Below are 12,004 nucleotides of genomic sequence, written 5' to 3' on the forward strand. Positions count from 1 at the left end.
GGTACTCACTCAGTCCATTAAGCTCACACTGACAACTGGTCAAGTCTCTGGACGAAGCTGCCACTGAGGGGAGCTTAGTTTGGGTCCCTTCCCCAATGGTGCTGCCTGGTGATCCGTGACCTGCCTCCTGGAACTAAGTTTACTTCTTTCGTGGTCCCAGTAGTGTGAAACTTGCCGGGTTCCGCTCCCCACTATGGCTAAGTATGGGAGCAAGCTCTCAGGGCCCACACTTGGGATTTCTGGACCGTTTTGAATTGGAAAGTCCTATCCCCCTCGTTGCGCTAATGCCCCGATTTGGTGCAGGTGGGAACGGCTCTTGAAGACTCCGTTCTCCTCGGGTAAATTATCGGGTTGCCTGAAGCTACTCCCCGACCTAGGGTCCACGTACCCTGTCGTGCTATGGTCCCAGCCCGATGATGGTACAAGGCTGCCAGGTGTCCTCCTCGATAGATCCGTACCCCTTGCCACGATAACCTGCGACCGGGGGGTCCAGCTCCTCTAGGCCCAGACCACCGCCTGTCACCAAGATTGCTTCCCAGGAGCCCTTCTCCTGACCTCCTCTCACTTTCACTTCTCAGACCCAACTCTCTACTCTTGACACTCCTGACCTCTCCTCTCCAACCCCCCAGGTCGGCGACTCTACTCCTCTCAAGTTGTCCTCTGGTGTGTTTGGTGGGTGTGGTGCAGGGTGTATCTAGAATTTGATTAGCTGATGTAGGCAACACCATGTAGTTAGGGACCCATAACCAAGAAGGAGGTGGATACTGCACGGGAAGGCAGATTGTGTAATTCCCTGTGACAACCTGATAGTCCAGGGGCGTCACAGAAGCAGAAGCGCTGGGAAACAGAGTCAGCAGGACGCGTCGCAGGACCTGTAAGTATTATCATAATGGTTTTTTTAGGCCTAAAACACACTTCCGCATAAAAAACGTCCGTGTGACACGGTCCGTTTTTCGGGCCCGTGTTCCTTTTTTTGGGGCGTTTCTCTGGTACATATGGCATCCGTGTGATGGCGTATGCGAGCCGTGTGTACGTGTAAAATGTCCGTGTTTGTGTGTAAAATGCCTGTGTATGTGTACGTGGAATGTCCGTGTGGAATGTCCGTTTGTGTGTTGCACAATGTCGTTGATACATGTCGGCTGACAGAAGACAGAGTTGCGCGATGAGAATGAACTCGGGTGAACTTCACCCGACTTCATTGTCATGCCCCGGCTCTGTCTGTGTGCCGCGTACTGATTAGCGGTCACCTGTGAAGGATTCACCAGTGACCGCTAATCCCCCGAGTGACTGAATTGAGCAGCCCTCTCTCATACTTACCGCTCTCCGATCACCAGCGCGGCGAGGAACAGCTGTGCAGAGAATAAGCGGCAACAATTACTTTGAATATGCCGGCCGCTCATTAATCAATCTCGTATTCCCTGCTTTCCCCACCCACAGACACCTGTGATTGGTTGCAGTCAGACACGCCCCCCACGCTGAGTGACAGGTGTCTCACTGCACCCAATCACAGCAGCCGGTGGGCGTGTCTATACTGTGCAGTAAAATAAATAAATAAATAATTAAAAAAAACGGCGTGCGTTGCCCCCCCAATTTTAATACCAGCCAGATAAAGCCATACAGCTGAAGGCTGGTATTCTCAGGATGGGGAGCCCCACGTTATGGGGAGCCCCCCAGCCTAACAATATCAGTCAGCAGCCGCCCAGAATTGCCGCATACATTATATGCGACAGTTCTGGGACTGTACCCGGCTCTTCCTGATTTGCCCTGGTGCATTGGCATTCGGGGTAATAAGGAGTTTTTGGCAGCCCATAGCTGCCAATAAGTCCTAGATTAATCATGTCAGGCATCTCCCCGAGATACCTTCCTGTTGTGAATGTTAGTTATGTCTTGGCTGCTGGGAGGCTCCCTCTGGTGGCCAGGAAGGGTTTGGACAGAGACCAGGTGTGTTGTGCAGTGGGTGTTTCCTTTCCTAACTCTCTGCTTATTTAAGTCCTGGTCTGATTGCAGGCTGTTGCCGGATGTCAGTTGTTCTTTGTATCTCCAGCCTGCTTAATCCTGCTCTACATCACATCCACTCCAGATAAGTTCTTGCTCTTTATTTATTGCCTGGTTCTTTTGCTTATCTGGGTTTGTCATTTGTTGTGGTTGGTTTCAGTTTATTTCCTTCCAGGGATTTTCCCCCTCAGTGGATTTTTGAGGAACTCCCTGCAGTTCTGTGTGGAGTATAGCTCCTTTGGGTCCATGTGTTTATGGCTTGTTGAATTTGTTATAATTCTTGTTTTCTGTTCATTGGTATGACAAGGGCACCTGGTATAAGACGGAGTTCAGATCGAGCGATCTGAGGGCCTTTTTGTACTATCAGGAAGTTGGTATTTTGCAGGGTTTTTCTCTGGCTACCATCAGTCCCTTTCCTGTCCTTTCCTATTTTAGTCAGCGGGGGCCTCACCTTTTGCTAATCCTGTCATCTACCTGTGTATTGTGTTTTTCCTATATCACCACAGTCTTTGAATGTGGGGGGCTTGCTATTCTTGTCTATTTTCTGAGGCAGAGAGTTATTCATCTTTCCTACCTTTAGGATAGTTAGTTCTCCAGCTGGGTTCGCGGTGCACAGGATGTTAGTTCACCCCTCGGCTACTTCTAGTTGTGTTGGTTAGTAAGGGGATGGCGGCCAGATTAGTTGCCAATGCTCTTGTCACCTTTTTGCCAATGATTTGTGGTGATCTTCCATGGTTCCGGATCATAACAGTACATCCGGCCAAACAAATTTAAAGGGTACTCTTAAGAAGAAAAAAAAAAAAAAAGCTGCTGAGAATTTTTTTTTTTTTTTTGGTGTTTTTCCTCTTCTTCTTGGGGTTCTGTGGAAGATTTCTTTTGTCTAGCATGGATGAATTGGGTGAGCGTGTTGCTCATCTTGATGCTAAGGTTCGTCGTATAGAGTCTTATCTTGCACAGACTCCCCTTGCAGAGCCTAAAATTCCCGTTCCTGAATTTTTTTCGGGAGATAGGTCGAGATTTTTGAGCTTCAAAAATAATTGTAAATTATTTTTTGACCTGCGCCCCAAGTCCTCAGGGAATCCCGTACAGCAGGTTAAGATTGTCATCTCCTTACTGCGTGGTGACCCTCAGGACTGGGCCTTCTCTTTAGCGTCTGATGATCCGATTCTCCATGATGTGGACTCCTTTTTTCAGGCCTTGGGATTATTATATGACGAACCCAATATTGTGGACCAAGCAGAAAAGGTCTTGTTGTCCTTAACTCAGGGTTTGGATTCTGCAGAAACGTTTTGTCAGAAATTTCGTAAGTGGGCGGTCCTTACCAAATGGAATGATGATGCGCTTGCGGCTCTTTTTCGCAAGGGTATTGCGGATGCTGTGAAGGATGTAATGGTAGGATTTCCCGTCCCTTCTGGTCTTGATGCCTCTATGACCTTGGCCATTCAGATTGATAGGCGTTTACGTGAGCGCAGGAAGATACCTGCTGGTTTTGTGCCTGTTGAACAGCCTTTGGAGCCTATGGAGTGTGATAGGGTCCTTTCTAATGCTAGTCGGCGGGGGTTCAGATGGAAGAATAGACTGTGCTTCTATTGTGGAGACGCTTCTCATAACATCTCTGTCTGCCCTAAACATGAAAGGAGATTGGCTACTTCTGTTACTGTGGGTTCTTTGCAACCAAAGTTTCTTTTGTCTGTCACATTGATTTGCTCATTGTCTTCCTTTTCTGCATTTGCCTTTGTGGACTCAGGGGCAGCGCTCAATTTGATGGATTTTGGGTTTGCTAGGGATTGTGGTTTTCCCATGGTTCCTTTGCAAACTCCTATTCCTTTAAGGGGCATTGATGCTACCCCTTTGGCAGAACATAAACCCCAATTTTGGACCCAGGTGCCTATGAGAGTTGCACCAGCGCATCAGGAAACTTGTACATTTTTAGTATTGCATAATCTACAGGATACCTTGGTACTAGGATTTCCGTGGTTGCAGACCCATAATGCAGTTCTTGACTGGAGATCCTTGTCGGTAGCTAGTTGGGGTTGTCAAGGTTTGCATCAGGACCTTTCCGTGTCGTCCACGTCTGCTCAGGCAGTTGATGTTCCGGCTTTCTTGTCTGATTTCCGTGATGTATTTAATGACCAGGAATCTGATTCTCTGCCCCCATACCGGGACTGTGACTGTGCCATTGAGTTGGTGCCCAGTTGTAAATTTCCCAAGGGTCAGATTTTCAACTTGTCTGTGCCCGAATATGATGCCATGCGGTCATACATCAGAGAATCATTGGAGAAGGGGCACATTCGGCCCTCATCTTCTCCTTTTGGTGCTGGCTTCTTCTTTGTTGCTAAGAAAGATGGTTCGTTGAGGCCTTGTATTGATTACCGTCTTCTTAATAAAATTACAGTCAAATATCAGTACCCTTTGCCTCTGATGTCTGATCTGTTCTCTAGAGTGCAGAGTGCCAAATGGTTTACGAAACTGGATCTCAAGGGTGCGTATAATCTCATCCGTATTAAGGAGGGTGATGAATGGAAGACGGCTTTTAATACTCCTGAGGGGCATTTTGAGTACCTAGTGATGCCTTTTGGGCTCACTAATGCACCCTCCGTCTTCCAGGCCTTCATGAATGATATTTTTCGGGACCTTATTGGTAAATTTTTGATTGTGTATTTGGATGACATCTTGATTTTTTCTGATGATTGGGACTCTCATGTGGGGCAAGTACGGGATGTTTTTCAGATACTTAAGGATAATGCACTGTACGTTAAGGGGTCAATGTCCCTCTTTGGGGTGAAAAGGATTTCCTTTTTGGGCTCCATCCTGTCTCCCTCCGCTATTGAAATGGACCCAGTTAAGGTTCAGGCTATTTACGACTGGGTGCAACCGACTTCTCTAAAATCCCTGCAGCGGTTTTTGGGGTTTGCTATTTTTTACCGTTAATTTATAGCCAATTTTTCTGCCATTGTCAAACCTCTGACAGATTTGACAAAGAAGGGAGCTGATGCTGAGCATTGGACCCCTGAGGCTATTGTGGCCTTCCAGGAGCTTAAAAGGCGATTCACTTCTGCCCCAGTTCTGCAGCAACCTGATGTGTCTCGCCCATTTCAAGTTGAGATCGATGCCTCAGAGATCGGAGCAGGTGCTGTTCTGTCTCAACGAGACGCTACTTCGGGTAAACTTAAGCCCTGTGCCTTTTTCTCTCGGAAGTTTGCTCCTTCTGAACGGAATTATGATGTGGGGAACCGGGAATTATTGGCTATGAAGTGGGCATTTGAAGAGTGGAGGCATTGGTTGGAGGGGGCTAGGCACAAGTTGTGGTGCTTACGGACCACAAGAATCTCATCTATCTGGAATCGGCCAAGAGGTTGAATCCTCAGCAGGCCAGGTGGGCTTTGTTTTTTACCCGGTTTAATTTTGTGGTCTCTTTTTTGCCGGGCACCAAGAATGTTATGGCCGATGCCCTTTCCAGGAGTTTCTGCGCTGACTCTTTGGAGGTTGTCGAACCGTCTACTATCCTGAATGATGGTGTAGTTTTCTCGGCTATTTCGCCTGATCTGCGGTTGGCACTGGCGGAATTTCAGGGGGATAAACCTGAGAGATGTCCTACAGGGAAACTGTTTGTCTCAGACCAATGGAGAGACCGAGTTGTCTCTGAGGTTCATTGCTCTGTTTTGGCGGGTCATACTGGCATTTTTGGTACTCGGGATCTTGTGAGACGCTCTTTTTGGTGGCCTTCCCTGTCCCGAGATGTCCGTCGTTTTGTACAGTCGTGTGGAGTTTTTTCTAGGTCCAAGCCCTGTTGTTCACGTTCTAGTGGGCTATTATTGTCTTTGCCTGTACCTAAGAAACCTTGGACGCACATCTCTATGGATTTTATTTCAGAGCTTCCCGTCTCTCAGAAAATGACTGTGATTTGGGTGATCTATGACAGATTCTCCAAGATGGTCCACTTGGTTCCCCTATCTAAGTTGCCGTCTTCATCAGAGTTGGTGCCTTTGTTTTTGCAACATGTTGTCCGTTTGCATGGTATTCCCGAAAACATTGTTTCTGACAGAGGGGTGCAGTTTGTATCCAGGTTTTGGAGGATTTTTTGCTCCAAATTGGGTGTTCAGCTGTCTTTCTCCTCGGCGTTTCATCCTCAGACCAATGGTCAGACTGAAAGGGCTAACCAGACCCTGGAGACCTATTTACAGTGTTTTGTTTCTGCGGATCAGGATGACCGGGTTTCGTTTTTGCCTTTGGCTGAATTTGCCCTTAACAATAGAGCTAGCTCTACCACGTTGGTGTCCCCCTTCTTCTGCAATTTTGGGTATCACCCTAGGTTCCTCTCAGGGCAGCTTGAGGCGTCTGACTGTCCGGGGGTGGATTCGGTGGTCAACAGAATGCAGCAGATTTGGGGGCAGGTAGTGGATAAATTGTTTCAGTCCCAAGAAACTGCCCAAAAGTTTGCCAACCGGCGTCGGACTGTTGGTCCCTGGTTTAAAGTAGGGGACATGGTGTGGTTGTCCTCTAAAAATATTCCTATGAGAGTTCCGTCTCCTAAATTTAAGCCCAGATATATTGGACCTTATAAGATTTCGGAGATTATTAATCCTGTATCTTTCCGTTTGACTCTGCCTGCGTCATTTAAGATTCACAATGTCTTCCATAAGTCCTTGTTGAAGAAACATGTGGAGCCGGCAGTTCCTGCAGCAGCGCCTCCTGACCCTGTTTTGGTACAAGGGGATCTGGAGTATGAGGTTGAAAAAATTCTGGATTCCCGTCGCAGTAAGCATCAGCTTCAGTACCTTGTGAAATGGAAAGGTTATGGGCAGGAGGATAACTCTTGGGTTGTGGCTTCTGACATTCATGCGGACAGGTTGGTTCGCGCCTTCCATCATGCTCATCCCGAGCGACCCGGTGGCGTGGGTGAGGGTTCGGTGACCCCTCCTCAAGGGGGGGGTACTGTTGTGAATGTTAGTTATGTCTTGGCTGCTGGGAGGCTCCCTCTGGTGGCCAGGAAGGGTTTGGACAGAGACCAGGTGTGTTGTGCAGTGGGTGTTTCCTTTCCTAACTCTCTGCTTATTTAAGTCCTGGTCTGATTGCAGGCTGTTGCCGGATGTCAGTTGTTCTTTGTATCTCCAGCCTGCTTAATCCTGCTCTACATCACATCCACTCCAGATAAGTTCTTGCTCTTTATTTATTGCCTGGTTCTTTTGCTTATCTGGGTTTGTCATTTGTTGTGGTTGGTTTCAGTTTCTTTCCTTCCAGGGATTTTCCCCCTCAGTGGATTGTTGAGGAACTCCCTGCAGTTCTGTGTGGAGTATAGCTCCTTTGGGTCCATGTGTTTATGGCTTGTTGAATTTGTTATAATTCTTGTTTTCTGTTCATTGGTATGACAAGGGCACCTGGTATAGGACGGAGTTCAGATCGAGCGATCTGAGGGCCTTTTTGTACTATCAGGAAGTTGGTATTTTGCAGGGTTTTTCTCTGGCTACCATCAGTCCCTTTCCTGTCCTTTCCTATTTTAGTCAGCGGGGGCCTCACCTTTTGCTAATCCTGTCATCTACCTGTGTATTGTGTTTTTCCTATATCACCGCAGTCTTTGAATGTGGGGGGCTTGCTATTCTTGTCTATTTTCTGAGGCAGAGAGTTATTCATCTTTCCTACCTTTAGGATAGTTCGTTCTCCGGCTGGGTTCGCGGTGCACAGGATGTTAGTTCACCCCTCGGCTACTTCTAGTTGTGTTGGTTAGTAAGGGGATGGCGGCCAGATTAGTTGCCAATGCTCTTGTCACCTTTTTGCCAATGATTTGTGGTGATCTTCCATGGTTCCGGATCATAACACCTTCCATGATTAATCTGTAAATTACAGTAAATAAACACACACACCCGAACAATCCTTTATTAGAAAAAAAAACACTAACAAATTGCCTTGTTCACCAATTTTATAAGCCCGAAAAAGCCCTCCATGTCCGGCGTAATCCAGGATGGTCCAGCGTCGCTTCCAGCTCTGCTGCATATAGTTGACCGGAGCTGCAGAAGACCCCGCCGCTCCTGTCAGCTCCACGCAGCTAATAAAGGGAATAGCGCGATCAGCTGTATTCAGCGTTGGCTGCGAGTAACCTCAGTGACAGCTCAGCTGATCGCGCTATTCCCTTTATTAGCTGCGTGGAGCTGACAGGAGCGGTGGTGTCTTCTGCAGCTCCAGTCACCTTCATGCAGCAGAGCTGGAAGCGACGCTGGACCATCCTGGATTACGCCGGACATGGAGGGCTTTTTCGGGCTTATAAAATTGGTGAAAAAGGCAATTTGTTAGTGTTTTTTTTTTCTAATAAAGGATTGTTCGGGTGTGTGTGTTTATTTACTGTAGTTTACAGATTAATCATGGAAGGTATCTCGGGGAGGCGCCTGACATGATTAATCTAGGACTTATTGGCAGCTATGGGCTGCCAAAAACTCCTTATTACCCCGAATGCCAATGCACCAGGGCAAATCGGGAAGAGCTGGGTACAGTCCCAGAACTGTCGCATATAATGTATGCGGCAATTCTGGACGGCTGCTGACTGATATTGTTAGGCTGGGGGGCTCCCCATAACGTGGGGCTCCCCATCCTGAGAATACCAGCCTTCAGCCGTATGGCTTTATCTGGCTGGTATTAAAATTGGGGGGGAAAGCACGCCGTTTTTTTAAATTATTTATTTATTTATTTTACTGCACAGTATAGACACGCCCACCGGCTGCTGTGATTGGGTGCAGTGAGACACCTGTCACTCAGCGTGGGGGGCGTGTATGACTGCAACCAATCACAGGCGTCTGTGGGTGGGGAAAGCAGGGAATACGAGATTGATTAATGAGCGGCCGGCATATTCAAAGTAATTGTTGCCGTGTATTCTCTGCACAGCTGTTCCTCGCCCCGCTTGTGATCGGGGAGCGGTATGAGCCGGGGGAAGAAAAACACCGAGCGCCAATGTAAGTATACTGAATTTAATTTTAAAAAAAATAAAAATAAGATCGCTAGTGTAAAAACGCACACGCACGAAACGTGCTGAACACGGACATACTCCGTGTGCGGTCCGTACAGGCACGGACCCGTAGACTTTAGCGGGTCCATGCCTGCGTGCTGCCGGCCAAAAACGGACATGTCGTCCGTGCAGAAAAGCACACACACGTACTTATCACACGGACACACGTTCCGTGTGATTTTACGTGTGTGTGCCATCTACCATTGAATAACATGGGTTTCCGTGTGTACGTGTCTCCGGTACGTGCAAATACGTACCTCACACGTACAAAAAAAACGGATGTGTGTTGCGGGTCTTAATAACGTGCTTTTTTTTAACATCCCGTGGAACCGAACTGTAACACGAACTGTAACACGAACGTCCCAGAAAGCTCGTGTTCGGGGTCATGTGCACGAAAACCATGTGTTCGGTACAGACCCCGAACTTTACAGTTCGAGTTCGCCCATCCCTAGAGGGGGTTCATCCACAAAGGATGGGCTATCTCATAGGCAGTGAAACTGTCATCAGCATTAGGACAGATCGATCAGCTCATCGGCTTCAGGGTAATATTTTGGCCAAAGCGGGGACTGTTAGGGACATGATTATATGAAGATACCCAAAATGCAGGACAAGATGGCACTTGCACTGTGTACTGCACCCATATCTGCACTCAAACATTATAAGATTTTTCCTAAAACATTCTGGGGCTTCCTGTCTTCAAATATGATTCAGATTATTAGTAAAATTATGATATATATATATATACCAGTATAAGTTCTTTCTTGAAGTTTGACCAATAGTAAAAAAATATGCAACCTAGGATTCCATCCAAGAGACTTGGCTATAAGATATTTGTAACTTCCGTACTAAAGTCAGTAATTTTCTTGCTTTGATCAAAGTTTTTGTTCTCTGGTCTCTGTGGATATGTGGCGCCCCAGGACCTGGTCGCCACAACAGCATTGCCCCTCCAAAGGGTTAATGCTGAGCCTGGAGGTAATTGGGAGGGCTATTGGCCAGTAAGTTCAACATCCAACGCAGTTTCTCCCTCAGGCCAGCAGGGGGAGCTCTGAACCTGGAGTTCCAGGGAGCATTCCTCAAGTCTGACCTGAGGGAGGAGTTAGTGTTCAGTCTGTGAGGAGTGAGCAGAGAGAGCAGACGAAGAGTGTGCAGTCTGGTGAACTGGGGCTGGAGCTGGTTAGCTCAGTCCAGGGAGGCCAGAGCTGCAGAGAGGCAAAGAAGTAGACTTGGACATCGGAGTCTGTGGCCACCAGGGCCTAAAATATTCCCTGGTAGCTGAATCCAAAGGGCAGGAGAGCTGCAAGCACCTGGCCCATAAACAACCTGAAGGTACAGCTGCATCACCAGGGCCCGGTGTGGACTCCAGCAGAGAAGCACCAGAGAGAGCCTGCGCAGCCTACCACACAGGTAGAGGGACGTATCATTGGTCCCAGCAGCAAGAGGGCCATTGCTAATCCAGAGTGCAGGGTCCTATAACAGCAAAGAAAGAACAGGAGTAGGCCTCATACTCATCTGGCCAAAAAGATACCTCCGTTACTTCCAGGCCGGCCGGAGCCCTCGACCACCTGTAACGGTCTCCCAGGACTGGACTGTTCTCAAAGTAAAAGAGGAGAAGGTAAAGAGACTACTGTTTGTGACTGTTTCTTTCACTGCCTGTCAGCCCTGCACCGTATCATTCACACCAACATCACCATAGACACTTACAAGCACCAACTGTTGCCCCGGGGCACCGCTCCACCTGTGGGGAGCAGTACCACCATTGCTGCCATTCCATCACCCCGAAGGCCTCATACAGCAGCGGCGGCTTAATAGCCGCAAACCACAGGTGGCGTCACGAAAATTATAAACGTTAACAATCACCCCCACTGAAGCCATCTTAATTGACTCCTCCAGGGTACGGAGTCGGGCCCAGCCACCACTGACAACCCCCGGACTAGTCCGGCCCGGCACCAGGTGTCCCATAGCCCTGGGTTGGGCGCGTCAACTTTGGCGTCACGAACAGGATAACGTGCCCGGCGCCCACCGGGTACTGTGCGCCTTTGAAAACACTGTGTGTTTTACTAAAAATTGCTGCCACCATTAGCGCTACTGAGCGCAGGAAGAAAGGGGGCGTGCCCGAAAAAGAGCGCGAAGGGAGCGCGCCATCAGAGCGGAGGGTCGTTAACCCCGCGCTACCCAGAAGAGATTTTGAAAAGTGAACGGAGCCTGGTAAGGTCCACTAAGGTGGAGGAAGATGTCCGACACAGAGGGAGAGCAGGTGGCTGCCATAGCCCGAGACGCCGCAGCACCGGCCCAAGTACTCCCAGTCGCCGTCGCCCCAGCCCCCGCTGTAGCGCTGGTAATGCCGAACACAATGCCGTACATCCCTGGAGCAGAATGGCTGCTGCAGTACTCCGGGGAGTCACATACCCTGAGCGACTTCAGAGAAAGGCTGCACAGCTTGTTTAGAGTGTATCCTCTGACTGAGAGCCAGAAGGTGGGCATATTAATGGGGCAGCTAGCCGGCACGGCCCAGCGTGAAGTGAAGTCATGGCCTGACACAGATAAAGAGACAGCAACCCAGATATTGGCTAAGTTAAAGAGTACTTTTGACACCCGCACCGCAGCAGAAATAAAGATGAGATTCTTTGGGTGCAAACAACGGGCCACAGACAGCATACAGGACTATGCCTTAAACTTGCAGGAGGCCCTGAGAGCAATTAAACAGGTGGACCCAGAGAGTGTACGTGAAGAAGACAAGCTCCTAACTGAGCAATTTATAGAAGGGCTCCTGTCAGACGCCCACAGGACACAGCTGCGTATCATGGTCCTGCAGAACCCTGCTCTGGACTTTGCAAAGTTTAAGGACCAGGCCATTCGGGTACTGAGAGAATTTACACCGAACAACACAGTACCCCTCCGGCCTCTTGCTATCATGTACCCAGAGGTGGTGCCTGCAACACGAGCCGCTGCAGGGGCTGAGGCGCAGACCCTGGATAAAGATCTCACTGCAGAGCTCAGACAGCAGGTCCGAGAACT

The sequence above is a fragment of the Anomaloglossus baeobatrachus genome, chromosome 5, assembly GCF_048569485.1.
Source record: "Anomaloglossus baeobatrachus isolate aAnoBae1 chromosome 5, aAnoBae1.hap1, whole genome shotgun sequence".
NCBI classification, from domain to species: Eukaryota; Metazoa; Chordata; class Amphibia; order Anura; family Aromobatidae; genus Anomaloglossus; species Anomaloglossus baeobatrachus.